This window comes from Protopterus annectens, chromosome 7.part0, assembly GCF_019279795.1.
Source record: "Protopterus annectens isolate FY-2018-M chromosome 7.part0, PAN1.0, whole genome shotgun sequence".
Classification (NCBI taxonomy): domain Eukaryota; kingdom Metazoa; phylum Chordata; order Ceratodontiformes; family Protopteridae; genus Protopterus; species Protopterus annectens.
The window spans coordinates 1,701,659,480-1,701,674,311 of NC_056739.1; the positions used below are offsets into that span (position 1 = coordinate 1,701,659,480).

At 43.3% G+C, this 14,832-nt stretch overlaps 1 protein-coding gene across 2 annotated transcripts in view; it reads right to left on the bottom strand.

The window, feature by feature from the left end:
• BBS1 (Bardet-Biedl syndrome 1) overlaps nucleotides 1-14,832 on the bottom strand; it is a 1,329,035-nt gene that overhangs the window by 668,798 nt on the left and 645,405 nt on the right. The gene's annotated exons all lie outside the window — the stretch shown is intronic.

Consider the following 14,832-nt stretch of genomic DNA (forward strand, 5'->3'; position numbering starts at 1 on the left):
AGCTGACATCTATTGCAAAGGAAGAAGGGATTGAAAGAATGTTGTCAAACAGAGGATCTTGGGATGAGGAAGAAAAACTGTCTTAGTAACAGTCTGAATCCTGTAACCCAAGAAAACCTGGTCCTGAGATATAGTCAGAATGGGCTTCTTTGGAATGAGAGTAAAGCCCACCCTGCAAAGAAGCATTATGAATTCTAGGTCCTTCTGAAGAATCTGTGGAGAGGGGGCTTTTCAGAGAAGGTCAATCGGAGTGGGGAAAATCTGATCACCATAAAGCCTACAAAAGGCTATGACTGGGGCTAGATATTTTGTAAAAACTCTCTGCTGTAGAAAGACCACAAATCAAACCAGAGAACCATAAAGACTTCCTGAAGAAAGGGTGTATAAAGATATGAAGATATGCATCCTTCAGGTCCAGAGCCACCAGAAAAGACTAAGGAAGAAGCATAGGGAACAAAAACTGGAGAGTCAATATTTCGAAAGAGAGAACCTTCAGAAAGGTATTGAGAAAGCAGAGTACTTGAATGGGCATCCAAAATCACTCCTTCTTTAGTCCAAAATCATCCTGGAGTAGAATCCTTTACCCACCCCCCAGCAAGGAAGCGCTGATTGAATATTATCTTGACCCAAGAGGTCTTGAAGAAATGGAGGAAAATGAGGCAACTGGCAAGGAGGGGGTTGAGGAATCTCTGAAAAAAGAGGAAGAGACTTCCACAACATGAAATAACCATTGTGAATTACTGACATAACCTAACAGTCTGTGGTGATCTGTTGCCAAACTGGAAAAGACAGAGTTAAACTTTGGGAAAGAGGAATCCGGCCAAGGGGAAGACGAAGATGATTGTCAAAGAGAAGATGACTTGTCTGTAAAGGAAGACTTCTGTCCCTTGTAATTCTGACTAGGTTTCTCAGCGAAAAATACTATTAGAAGTCTTTTGTCCTTTGTACGCTGTTGATAATACTTATCCACAAAAGATGCCTTAGAGGGGTAATTCCTCTGATATTTAGTAATATGTGAAAAAGAAGTTATGTACTCACCATAACGTTCCATCTGTGTTGGCCATTTTCATTCTTCCTCAACCTATGGGTTCGGATCCGATCCCTCAAATTCAGCTCCACCGTTACAATAGCTTGTAGTAACCAAAAAACTCTTGAGCTTCTCTCGTACCCATAATGCACCCTTCCTAAGTACCTCAGATATTGTTTGCTAATAGAAATAAAAGAAAATATCAGAAAGACTGAGAGAGACTATATTTGGAGTTCAGTACAAGGGAAGTGTCAACCTAAGAACACTCACTCTTCTAGGAGTTCAAACGTAGGGGGCTGGTGGATGGGGAGTTGAGGAAGAATGAAAACGAACACCACAGATGGAACATTATGGTGAGTACATAATTTCTTTATCTGGTGTTTTCAATTATCATTCTATCCTCAACCTATGGGACAGAGTACCCAGCTAACTTAGATCCTGGGTGGACTCAAGGAGGATGCTCCTCAGCACCACTGAACCGAATGATGCCCTATACCTGGAGACCAGATCCAATTTGTAATGAGTAACAAAGGTATAGGTGTGTAGAGCAAGTTGCTGCTGCACATATGTCATCCACAGACGCTGTAGACTGGAAGACAGATGAAGGTGCCATAATGATAAAACACAATTGTCTGTGAACATTTAATAAATTTAATAAATACTCACCTTTGTTCTCAAATTTTGGAAAAAAATACTGATAAATTAATGGACTGATTGACATTTGTCTCTGATACCACCTTTGGTAAAAAAAAAAAAGATGGATTAGTATGCAGAAATACTCTTGTATTAGTGAAAAATCAAATATGGTGGTTGGGAAGACAAGGCTTGAGTCACTGAATTTCTTCTTATAGAAGTTATGGCTATGAAGAAAATAGTTTTCCAAGAACGGAACTTGAGATTGCACTTAGCTGCTGTTCCAAAAGGGGGGTGTATGATAGCCTGCAGCACCAAATTTAGGTCCCAAGGGGGAGTAGGATCTTTATAAGTGGGCTTTGAAAGAAAAAGGCTTTGCAGAGTTTATGTGAAGCAAATGAAGAACCTTGGAAAGCAATATGAATATTGAATATTGCTGCTAATTGAACTTTGATAGTCAAAGAAGCCAACCCCTCTTTGAAAAGGTGTGCTAAGAAATCAAGAATATCATGAATAGGAGCTGCGAAAGGATCAGTGTTATTTTGAAGTGCCCAGTGAACTAATTTGTTTCCATTTACTGGAATACAGCTTGCGTGCAGATGGCTTATGAGAAGATACGAACATGTATCGGACTGGAGAGGACAGCATAGGTTGTCTGGCTATTAATGGAATTGGAGAAACCAGGCAGTCAACCTGAGACTGGGTATAGCTGGGTGAATCATGCCTGTCGGGTGAGATAGGAGGTCTGGAGTTCAATCCAGAATCCACTGTTGGTGAAGTCAGTGAAGCCAAAGGATGGGGAACCAAATCTGTTGAGACCAATACGATGCTGCAATCAGGATTACTTTGCTCTTTAATCTGGTCAATTTCTATATTAATTTAATGATTAATGAAGTCGGGGGAAAGGCATAAAGAAGACAGCTCGGCCAACTGTGTAGAAGAGCATCACTTGGTGACTCCCCCACGTGAGGGGGGCAGGGTGAAGTAGCTGCTGCACTTAATGTTTAGGGGAGAGGCGAAAAGATTGCAGCAAGACTGACCCCACTGACAGAACATCCTTTCTGTCACATTTTGATTGAGGGACCATTCTTGAGGTAGAAGAATGCACTTGCTCAATTTGCCTGCTCTCACACTGGACTTCCCCAGAATATGTGGTGCTATGAGAAAGTGGTTGGGTAAGATCACCCATTGCCACACTCTACAAGATGTTATCGATGCAAAGGGTAGGATCTGGTTCCCCCTTGTTTGTTGATGTACCAGACTACTGACATGTTGTCTGTTTGAATTCCAATTGTCCCCAGGGGGAGAGCATCCTGGAAAGCCTGTTACTAAGAGCACTGCTCTCACCTCTAGAACGTTGATATGCAAGCTGACCTCTGCAGGGGACCAAGGGCCTAGGACTGTTATCCCCAGAAAATGCTCCCCCACCCTAGCTAGGCAGCATATGTGATGACTGTGCCCTTGGGCTGGGGAAAATAAATGGATGACTTTGTAGGATTTGATCTGATCAATCCACTACTTGAAATCTTTTCTGCATATATTGGTGATCCTTATCTAACCTGACATTGGTTGGTGAAAGATAGACCATTGTGCTGATAGCAGCCACTGCAGAATTCTCATGTGAAATATGACAGCAGAACTAGTGTTATTGCTGCCGCCATGGACCCTAGAGTCTGAAGAACCAGTCATGCTGAGGATCTTGTTGCTGCAGATTATTTTCGGGACTTGCAAACTGTTTCTACTCTTAGGTTCATAGGTAGGTACTAGGCTATCGGCTCTAGGGCCTATACAAGCCTAGCCAAAAAGGTACCCTGGCTTTCACCACCCAAGCAAAATATTTTCCTGTGCCCCTGTCGAGCAGAGCCACAGAGGTGATCCCCAGGATGAATTTCCTATTTCCCATCCAATCATCAAGATTTTTCATTTAGAGTGCTAATGAGGAGCTTTCTTTGATATAGACAGGTAGTTTGTTCCAGAGTATGGAAAGTCTCTTGGACAGAATCTATCCCTCCTGCATGTTCTGTTTATTGTGATGACAAGGTTTAGGTCCCTAGAGCATGTAGCTCAGAGGGATTGGGATTTCTTTAAGTGGAGCATGTTCAACAGCTCTGGGTTTGACATAGCTTTGTATGTTAGGCAGAGATCGCCTCTGAGTAGGCGATATGCGACAAAGTAAAGCTGGAGATATTTGAGATGGTCTGCGTAGGGCATCGATTTGAGGCCAGTAATCCTCTTTGTGAGGTATTTCTGCGGCCTTTCCAGTTGTTGTAGAAGTCTTGTGCGGTACATACCAAAAGGGGCGTTGTACTCTATAATGGGTCTAATGAGTGATGAGTAGAGGGGAACAATGACCTCTTTTTTCCTGGATGAGAAACCTTTTGTGATGAGGTGTGCCACATAGATGGATTTCCTGACTACTGTGGCGATGTGATTATAAAAGAAGTGACTACTGTCCACCTGTGCCCCAAGGTCTCTTATCACACATTTGGTGTTAAGTAGATTATCACCTATGTGGTAGCTCAAGGGTACAGAGATTTTACCAAAGGGGATGACAATGCACTTTTTAGCATTGAAATTAAGGCCATGGCTTTGACACCAGGCATCTATCTCAGTGAGACCCTTTTGTAAGATGTCCACATCATTAGGAGTTTCAATTATGGCTCCTAGTTTGCAGTCATCTGCAAACTTCATTAGCCTGTACTTCAGAAAAGTAGATACCAAACAGGAGAGGACCCAGGACTGAACCCTGTGGTACTCCACTTGTCATTGGTCTGAAGTCGGATTTGGAGTCTGCTACTTTCACAGTGTGCGTTCTGTCAGTAAGCCAGTTGGCAACCCATCTTGTGACAGAGGGATTTATACCTAGTTTAGTGAGTTTATCTAATTCCAGAGTGTGGGGATGGTGTCAAAAGCCTTGGCTAGATCTAGATAGGCTGTGTGAACCACCTTACAGTCGTCTACGGCTTTCGTGACTGCTTCCAATAAGTCAATCAGGTTTAGGAGACATGATCTGCCTTTTACAAACCTGAACTGTGTGGGGTCCAGAGTTTGGATATTACCAATGTCTTTGTTTACAAATTCCATGATGATACGTTCCATGGCCTTACATACCAGGCTCATTAGGCTAATGGGGCGGTAGTTCCCAGGGTCTGTGGTGGCTCCCCCTTTGTGGAGTGGGATAACCGTCGCTGTGCGCCATTCAGTGGGCACAAAGCCTGAGGTGAGGCTATGACTGAACATGGTGCTTAGATGGGGTGGCAGTTCGTTCCGTAATTCATGTAGAATGCATCCTGGGATGTTGTCAGGTCCCATGGAAGCTGTGTTCTTGGCTTTGGAGAGTGTGGTTTTTACCTGTGCAGCCGTGATTACAAGAACTTTGCATTCTTCCGGTATAGAGATGGGCCCTTTTGGGGGTGAGGGGGGGTAAAGTTAGCACTGAACCTATCTGCCAGGATGCTGGCAATATCAGTTGGTTCTGTATATTTAGTGCCATTGTGCTGTAACTCAGAGCAGATCTGAGTGTTGCCATTGAGATTCTTGACATAGGTATAGAACACTTTGTGGTTGTCTTTAGAATCAGTGGCAATTTTGCTTTCATAACTAGCTTTGGAGGATTTTATGAGGGATCTCAGCTTCTTACCGAGGCTGACCAGGGAGTTCTTCCAGTCATGGGATTTTACTCTTTTTTTTGCAGCAGTTTCTTCTGTTGTAGAGTTTGTTTATGGCAGGGGACCACCAGATTGGCTGCCATTTTTTGGAGGATAGCATCTTGGTTCTGTTAGGGATAGCACAAGTCATGCACTCATGTAAGTGCTTATAAAGTGCATTTGTGTAGGATGCAGCAGCCGCACCTGTTTTGTCCGTCTGCATGGGTGTTGTGAAGTTTGCCACTTCTGTCTTAAGAAGTGTGAAATTGGCTTTAGAGAAATTTTTTATGGTGGTTTCCCTAATGGGGATGGGGGCGGGATGTGAATGTCTAGGCTGATTAGCTTATGGTCGGATCTGACCAACGAGGAATTGACCTCTGGTGTGGAACACCAGTCGCCCATGTTGGTAATCACCAGGTCTAAGATACTGCTGCCTCTGGTGAGGGTGTGGATAAGATGATCCAAGGCATTAGAATTCATGAATTCCAGAAAATGTTGAGTAAAAGAGTTGGTACATGAGTAGTTTTCCCAGTTAATAGTGGGGTAGTTGAAATTGTCCATTATTAGGGTGCTGGGTTGTACCCTAATATTTTCCAGTGTATCAAGAAATGAGTGGGAATCCTGGGGCATGGTGGGGGATCTGTAGCAAATTACAATTTGGATTGTGGTCTTGCCCAGAGTTAGTTGCACTTGGATAATCTTGGATGCATTATGCTGAGCAACTAGCTTAGAGGTGTGGATATCCTTAATGAATATGGACACGCCTCCCCATTTAGTGTTTCGGTCCAGGTTAGGTGGCCGAAAGGTGTGGTATGAATTATAGCCTGGTAATGCAGGGGTGCTATCTGGAGCCTTGAACCAGGTCTCTGTCACTGCATAGATGTCGATGTTCTCCATTTTAAGGAGTGCCTCGAGTGAATACATTTTGAGGTTTAGACTTCTAGCATTGAGTAGCATTACCCTCAGATTTTGTTTTTTGTTCCTGTTATGGTGGTGAATTTGTCATTTGAACCTTGCCTAAAAAAGGCACTATAGGGGTGGCAAGAGCCTTAGCCAGTATCTGGAATCCCAAGGGTGACAGGTGCAGGCCATCACTGGCAAAGCATTGCGGTCTGTCGATCATGTCATCCCAGGCAGACAGATACTGGATTCTCCTAGAATGATATCAGAATCTTACCCAATTTTTGAAGTCAATCACTTTGTCCTTGTACTGTGGTATCATTCTGGGTGATGGCAGGATGCTACTCAGGGCTAGGGTCATACCTGCCTGGGGTACAAGATCGGAGAGCTCCTCCATGTCTCTTTTCATGTAGTCCAGGGAAGTATGTCTCAGGTCATTCACACCAACATGGACAATGACAGAGTCATACATATTTGTACTTATTGTGGAGTGACCTGAGTACGTGCATTATGTGGCGGATCCTGTCACCCGACAGGCAGCTGACAGTAACTTTATCCTTGTTTAGCCTGGTGAGTGGAACATCAGTGTGCCTGAATATAGAGTCACCTATGACTAGAGTGTTGGGTACATTGTTATGCCTTATGGGCTGTGGTTGAGTGGCACACTGAGTTTGTGGGCTATGTGTCATTTGGGTTGTGTTGGGGGTTGGAAGTTTCATGCATTTCTGCTTTGGAGGTCTCTGTTGCTTGAGCAGATTTTTATTGAGAGACTCCTCTAAAGTAGGTGTGTGTTTTGTGTTGCTATGTGTGCATTTTGGTCGTGTAGGTTTTGAGGGACTATGTGATGGGTGTGGTGTGGTGCAAGTGTTTACCTTCTCCTCTTGACTGTCTAGTCCAGTCTTGGGTGAAGAGAGCTTTGCTTCCAGTTTGGCTATATGAGTGCATCTCTCACAGGATGTAGTGTTGGGTGATAGGAGGAGGGGATTGTCTATGTACGAGGCAATTGCTGTATTGCCCTAAGATGCCCAGACTCATCAGGTAGACAGGAGAAAACACTGTGAGCTGACCCTTAGATATGCCTGGATAGGTGCTTATTTATTAAGTACTAAAAACTGTTTTCCTCTAGACAAGTGAAGACAGTTGAGTGCTGTAGTAATTTGTAGCTTATCTAGTGCTTACAATGAGTTCTGAACAAGTGCTGAGCTCAAAGAAACAGAGTGCTAAAACTAAAAAACTGACTAGTTCTAAGGGAAAAGTTGAAGAGCAGACTTTATGGCGCCAGGAATACTTTAACCCTAGCTAAGCGGTGATGCATAAAGTGTATTTTTTTATATAACAGTAGCAAATGTGCAAACTGATTTAAACAAATTAACCAATAAAAAGCTAAAAACTGAGCCCCATTCCAGCAGTCTTCAATCAGACAAATTCTAACTGCACACTCCTGCCACTAGGGTGCAGGGGAACCTTCTCCAAAAAAGATGGTCTGGATTAGTTCTCAAGTTGTACATAGCTAGATTCAGCAGGTCTGAATTTAGTCTATGCTACAGCAAACAAGGCGTACCAATTTCAGAAAGAAACAGTTTAAATAAGCAGGCACAATAAGCCTTTAATCAGAAGCTCCCAGCTCAGAAGGGCAGAATCTACCCTCTCCTCCGACAAGAGTGCAGACTACACCTTCTTAATGTAAAATAACTGGCCTGAAGCCCAAGTGCTTAAACCAGAACTAATACACACTTAGAATAACAGACACTAAGCCTTCAATCAGCAACTCCCAACTTAGAAGGATGTAAGCTGCCTGCCCCGCCACAACAGTGCAGACCACAAACCTCGTTAATGTAAAACAACTGATCTGAAGCCCAAGTGCTTCAACCAAATGCGTAGGATAACAGTTACAATTTAATCAGGGTACTAACAAGCAATAATACATGCAGCAGAATAAATGCAATAAAGTAGGAAGAAACACAAATACAGTAAAAGCAGATGAATAAAGTGCAATTTTTTTATATAACAATAGAAAACGAGCAAACTGATTTAAACAAATTACCCAATTAACCAGTAAAAAGCTCAAAACTGAGCCCTGTTCCAACAGTCTTCGATCAGACAAGTTCTAACTGCACACTCCTGCCACTAGGGTGCAGGGGAACCTTCTCCAAAAAAAGATGGCCTGGATAAGTGCTCAAGTTACATAAACAAAGCTAGATTCAGTATGCCTGAATCTAGTTTATGCTACAGCAAACAAGGCGCACCAATTTCAGAAAGAAACTGTTCAAATAAGCAGCCACAATAATCCTTTAACCAGAAATTCCCAGCTCAGAAGAGCAGAATCTAACCTCTCCTCCCACAAGAGTGCAGACCACAAAATAACTGGCCTGAAGCCCAAGTGCTTAAACCAGAACTAATACACTTTTAGAATAACAGACACTGAGCCTTCAATCAGCAATTCCCAATTTAGAAGGATGTAAGCTACCTGTCCTGCCACAACAGTGCAGACCACAAACCTTCTTAATGTAAATAACTGGTCTGAAACACAAGTGCTTAAACTGAAAGGTTTAGAATAACAGTTACAATTTAATCAGGCTACTACTAAGCAGTAATAAATGCAGCAGAATAAATACAATTGAGTATTTTTAAGAAGAGGTAAAAGCAAAACAAAGTGCATTTTTTTTTAGTAAAGTGCAAGGAGAGAGGAAGGAGGAGCAGAGGTTAAGAACCTAAGTGGGTTGGCCTTCTCAAATGTTCTCTCTGTATTAAATAGAGTGAACGCCAGACTGGGAGAGGTGTCCCAGATAAAATTTATAGTAGGGGTGGGCAACTGCAAAGCCACCAACTATAACAACACCACAAGAATAGGGTGGGGGGAGGGGGAAAACCATTTCAGAACAGATGAGAAACAGAAAATAATGCCAGAAAATATATAAAACAATCCAGTCAGGCAAAAGTAAGACAATGCAGAACTCTGAAAGGTTAAAATGCCAAGAAATATGCTTATCAATCAGCGATATATTTCCAGATTGTTTGAGAATCACACCAGCCAGAACCCAGGAGTTTCCAACAGTATATGAAGTGGGGAGTGAGGCTATTGTTCTTTTGTGTTGAAAATTGCTTCTATAAAGTTTTAATCCGAGTGGGCTCTAGATAAGATTTCTCATACTTTATGAATATCCCTAGATGTGAACACATCTGGAGAACATAATCTCTTGCCTTCAATAGTTGATGCCTGGTCAAGGCAGAAAGGAGCCAGTCGTATAGATATGGAAACGCCCGGACTCCATGCAGTCTCAAGTGAGCTGCTACTACTGCCATGCACTTGGTAAACACCCTGCGGGGTGCGGTGAGACCAAAGGGCAGAACCCTGAATTGATAATGACTGGCTCCCAGCCAGAAGCATAAGTACCTTCTGGATCACTTGTTCATCTTTATGTGATAATATGCATCCTGAAGATCTACTGAGCACATCCATTCATCCTTTTTCAAAAATGGAAGAATGGACTGAACCGTGACAGAAATTGTTGCATTGAACTGACTTGTTCAAGTTGCTGAGATCCAAGATTGGTCTCCAGTCTCCTGTTTTCTTTGGCACTAAAAAGAATCTTGAGTAAATTCCAGATTTTCACTGGTCTTGTGGGACCTCTTGGATGAGGAGCTTTTGTACCTGAATAAGTTACTTGTTCCTCTAACTGGGTGGAACACAGGGGATTTTCCTGCAATGGGGAGGAGGAAGGGAAAATGGTATAACATATCCTCTGGAAATGATACTCTGCACCCAGGTGTCTGATGTTATTTCTAGCCAGGCTCTCTAGTGCAGGGACAATAAACTCCCGACTGCCTCCAGAGGAGAGCAATTGGGCCTCCAGTCAGGATAGCTGGAAGGGTCTGCCGAAGAAAGATTCTCTGGACCCTTGGTTTTTGCATGCCTCCTCTGCCGCAAGGGTGGTGTCTACCACTAGAGTGTACCCCTCTGCCCCTAGGGGAACTACTTCCATGCTTTTCTTGAAAAGATCCTTGAGATTTTCTGAATCACATTTTTCCACTACTTTAGTGATTCCTAGAGAAGAATTTTGACGAGTGGAGAAATGTACACTCATGGCAGACCTGGTCTAACCATCTTTTTCACACCTGGACAATGTGTCTCTTATCTTAGGGCCAAATAAGGACATGCTGTGAAAAGGAGCATTGATGAACATAGACTTGAAAGGCTCCACAAAGTCTCACAAGCACATCCATGTGTGCCCCCTCATGGAAATGCCTGAACCCGCTGTTCTACTTGTTCCTTCAACTGCATGAGAAATGAGCCTCAAGGAAGAGTTAGAAACTGACTGGATGTTAGCCAAGTGAGAAGTAACAGAGGCCTCTACTCCCTCAGAAACAAATCCTGAGATGGTATCTGAAAGCTCTTTAATCAGATCTCTCTGTAACCTAGTGGAATGTGCCAGGTAGTTCACGGACCATAAGGAGAAGGTCGCTGAAGCAAAGACACACTTCCCAAACCTATCCATCACCCAAGACTCCTTGTTAAGGGGAATGGCAAGAGGAACATGCCTCAGCTAGCTCCTTTTTGTGGCCGCCGCTACAACCATGGCATCCACAGTCACACCTTTAGTCCAAAATTGCTTGTCTTCAGAAGGAGTAATAATTTTGTCCACTCTCCAGAGGATCGGCTCAATGGTGTTGGGAGCCTTCCATGGCTGCCAAGAGATCAATTCAATGAGCTCATCAATGGGCAGAGTTACCCAGGAGGTAGACTGGTGGATACCAAAAGCCTCCAGGTACACGGACTCCTCAGGCAAAGGATTGTTGGACTTCCAGTCACCTCTCTGTTTTAGAAGTTCTACGATGTTTCCAAAGGAGACATCATAAGGAAGTTACCTTGGGGACCCTTCATCCTCATCAAAGTCTGTATCTTCAGTGACGTATTCCTCCGGGGGATCCAAGTGCTTCCTCTTGTACAATGTCTTCTTAGAGACCTCTTCAGTGGGATGTTCTGGGGAGGTATCAGTGGAAATGGGAATACCCCTGCTGGGAAGCCTGGGGTTTTGGTACTCGCTGTCCCTGTGGAGAAAAAGGTTAAGACTCAGTATGCAGAGAAGACAAGGTTATGGCTGAAGAGCCAGGGAGATAGGAACCATCTGAGCTGTTGAAGCAGACATGGCTCTCTCCAAAACCTCAAAGGTTGACCTACCCTGACAGGGATAGGACTCCAGATCCAAGAGGGCAAGCTTCTGGATCCTAGTCCCTCCATGTTCCGAAGATAATCTTCCAGAGGCAAAAGTCAGAGCCGAGCTAATCCAAGCTGAAACCCTGAGGTGTCACAGTCAACAACACCTTGGAGATGACAAGGCAGCTACTGCTCCAGCAGGTCTCCAGTTCTGACTGAACCAAAGAATTCAGTGCAAATATTGGATCTGAAGACAGGGATATCTTTAGATCGGATGGAGCTGGATCCAGGTGACTCAGATACAAGAACTCTGAAACTTCAAAGGAAGTCAGAGGAGGATGTAAAGGAGGGGTAGTAGATGTCTGGAAGACCTACCCCAAAGGGGGTAGGAGCAGAGAACCCCCCCGATATACTCTACTTCCAGATAATTTTTCTCACCAATCCCTCCAGGTCTTCTTTTGTCAAACTCCTAGAAGGATGAGTGGACATAATGGAGGGTGATTTTGGCCTCTCCAGAAAGGGAGAAGGAACTCTGAATGGAACCGGGTCCAATGATGGTGAATACTGTGTCCTGGATAAACCAGGTAGGCTTGTAGTCAAATCTGTTGATTTTGTTATCTGATCTGAGAGCGTCAGATCCAAGGAATCCTTTTTCTTATCCCAAATTGGATGCAAAGAATTAGACAGATCCATAGGGTGTTGTATCTTGATCTTCAGGTCCAAAGAAGTAGTTGGTTCCGAAAGTCTGGGTCTCTTAATTGTTGGATCCGACGGAGAAGTCGGAACTGAGATAGGCCTCTTCTTCACTCTTTCAGAAGTCTTTGAGGAAGAGAAGAAAGGGCTTGATGATCCTGACTTGCTCTTTTTTTATCTAGAGAAAGAGCTCCAGATAGTGCCTCACTGAAAGCCGAAGGCAGTAAACCTTTAAGAATTAATTTGTTTTTGTGTTCAACCAGAGCTCTATGGTTGAACGCATGGCAGACTGAAAAATCCTCCTGGACATGGAGGAGTCCCAAACAATAAACACAAAGTGTATGGGAGTCTGTATATGGAATTTTGCAGCCACATTTCCCACACTTTTTTGAAGCCAGCCTTTTCTTTCTCTGCTGTTCAATCACTACAGAAACCAACAAACAAAGAGAGAAAGATTTTTAACAATAGAAGCTTTTTTTTTTTTTTTTTTTTTTGGAGAGCCAAAAGAAATGCCCAAAGGAATACCAACAATGGTAAAAAAATATTATACAAAGTGTAAAAGGGGAATACTAATAATAGTATTCAAAGGTACTTTTGTATGGAAAGAAGAGGAAAGAATAAAAGTGAGAGAAAATTGAAAATAAAGTACCCACTAGGTAAGGGATAGAAGCTAAAGCTTGCAAAGAGAAACAGAGAACTTTAAAGCACTATTTAGCAAGATTTAAAGGAGGAATGTTTTAATTTTACTTATCTGCTCAAGAGCAACTGGTCACCACATCTAACATGAATAGCAGCAAACGAGATCTGGGATACTTACGACGGGTGCATTGTGGGTAAGGGAGAAGCTTGAGAGTTTTTTGGTTACCACGAGCTATTTTAACATCCAAGGGATCTGTAGATTGAGAATAGAATGAAAATTGACATCATCAGATAGGAAAATTTGTTTAAGGGCTTGCATGACCTTCCCTTTATCTTACAGGGCTTTAAAAAGATTAGCAGCAGCAGAACCAGACATATTTTGGATATCTAAAGAAGAGTTCAATAACTCCACCTTCACATCCTTAGGGAAAGATTGTAGCCTAAGCCAGGAATACCTCCTAATGACTAACACTACTGATGCAGTCACCTAGACGAAGCATCAGAAGCATTATAACTGCATTTGATGAAATGACAAGTGTGGCACTGAGGGATTGGGATTTCTTTAAGTGTAACATGTCCAACAGCTCTGGGTTTGACATGGCCTTGTATAGGCAGAGATCGCCTCTGAGCAAACGATATGTGACAGAGTATAGCTGGAGTTTTTTAAGGCAGTTAGTGTAGGGCATCTGCTTTAGGCCTGTGATTCTTTTAGTGTGGTATTTCTGTGGCCTTTCCAGTTATTGCAGATGTCTTGAGAGGTACATACCGAACGGGGCGTTGTATTCTATAATGGGTCTAATGAGGGATGAGTACAGTGGAACAATGACCTCCTTTTTTCTGGATGAAAAGCCCTTAGTGATAAGGTGTACCACAAAGTAGGATTTCCTGACTGTTGTGGCGAAGTGGTTATCGAAGGTGAGACCACTGTCCACCTGTGTCCCTAAGTCTCTTATCACACTTTTGGTGTTTAGTGTACATGTTTTTTTCCCAAAGGGGATAACTATACATTTCTTGGCATGGAGCTTAAGCCCATGGCTCTGGCATCAAGCATCTATTTCTGTGAGGCCCTTTTGTAGAGTATCCACATCATTTGGGGATTCAATAATGGCTCCCAGTTTGCAGTCATCTGCAAACTTTGTTAGCCAGAGTCCCTTAGTGTTGGCCTGTACTTCAGAGAAGTAGATGCCAAACAAGAGCGGTCCCAGGACTGAACCCTGAGGTACTCCACTTGTCTGGAGCTGGATTTGGAGTCGGCTACTTTTACAGTGTGGGTTCTCTCAGTAAGCCATTTGGCAACCCATCAAGTGACATAGGGATTAATGCCCAGCTTAATAAGTCTATCTATGATTCCAGAGTGGGGGATGGTGTCTAAGGCCTTGGCGAGGTCCAGATAGGCTGTGTGGACCACCTTACCCTCATCCATGGCTCTGGAGACTGATTCGAAGAAGTCAGTCAGGTTCAGGAGACAAGATCGGCCCTTCACAAACCCAAACTGGGTGGGTTCCAGTGTTTGAAGGTTGCCAATGTCTTTGTTTATAAGTTCCATGATAATACGTTCCATGGCCTTGCAGATCAGGTTCGTCAGACTGATGGGGTAGTTCCCCAGATCCAAGGTGGATCCCCCCTTGTGGAGTGGGATAACTGTAGCTGTGCGCCACTCAGTGGACACAAAGCCTGAGGTGAGGCCATGATTAAACATGACACTTAGGTGAGGTGCAATTTCATTTTGTAGTTCATGTAGTACACAGCCCGGGATGTCATCTGGTCCCATGGATGCTGTACTCTTAGCTTTGGAGAGTACGTTTTTGACCTGTGTGGCTGTTATTACCGGAATTTGGCAATCTTCTGGTATTGAGATGGTCCGTTTAGGGGGTGAGAGGGGAAGTGAAGTTGGCACTGAATTGATCTGCCAGGACATTGCCATTCTGATGTAGCTCAGAGCAGATCTGAGCATTGCCATTTAGATTCTTGACATAGTTATAAAATGCCTTGTGGTTGTCTTTGGAATCTTTGGCAATTTTATTTTCGCAACTAGCTTTGGAGGATTTTATGAGGGATCTCAGCCTCTTACTGAGGCTGGTATGGGAGTTTTTTGCATCTTGGGATTTTCCTCTTTTCTGCAACAGTTTCTTCCTTTT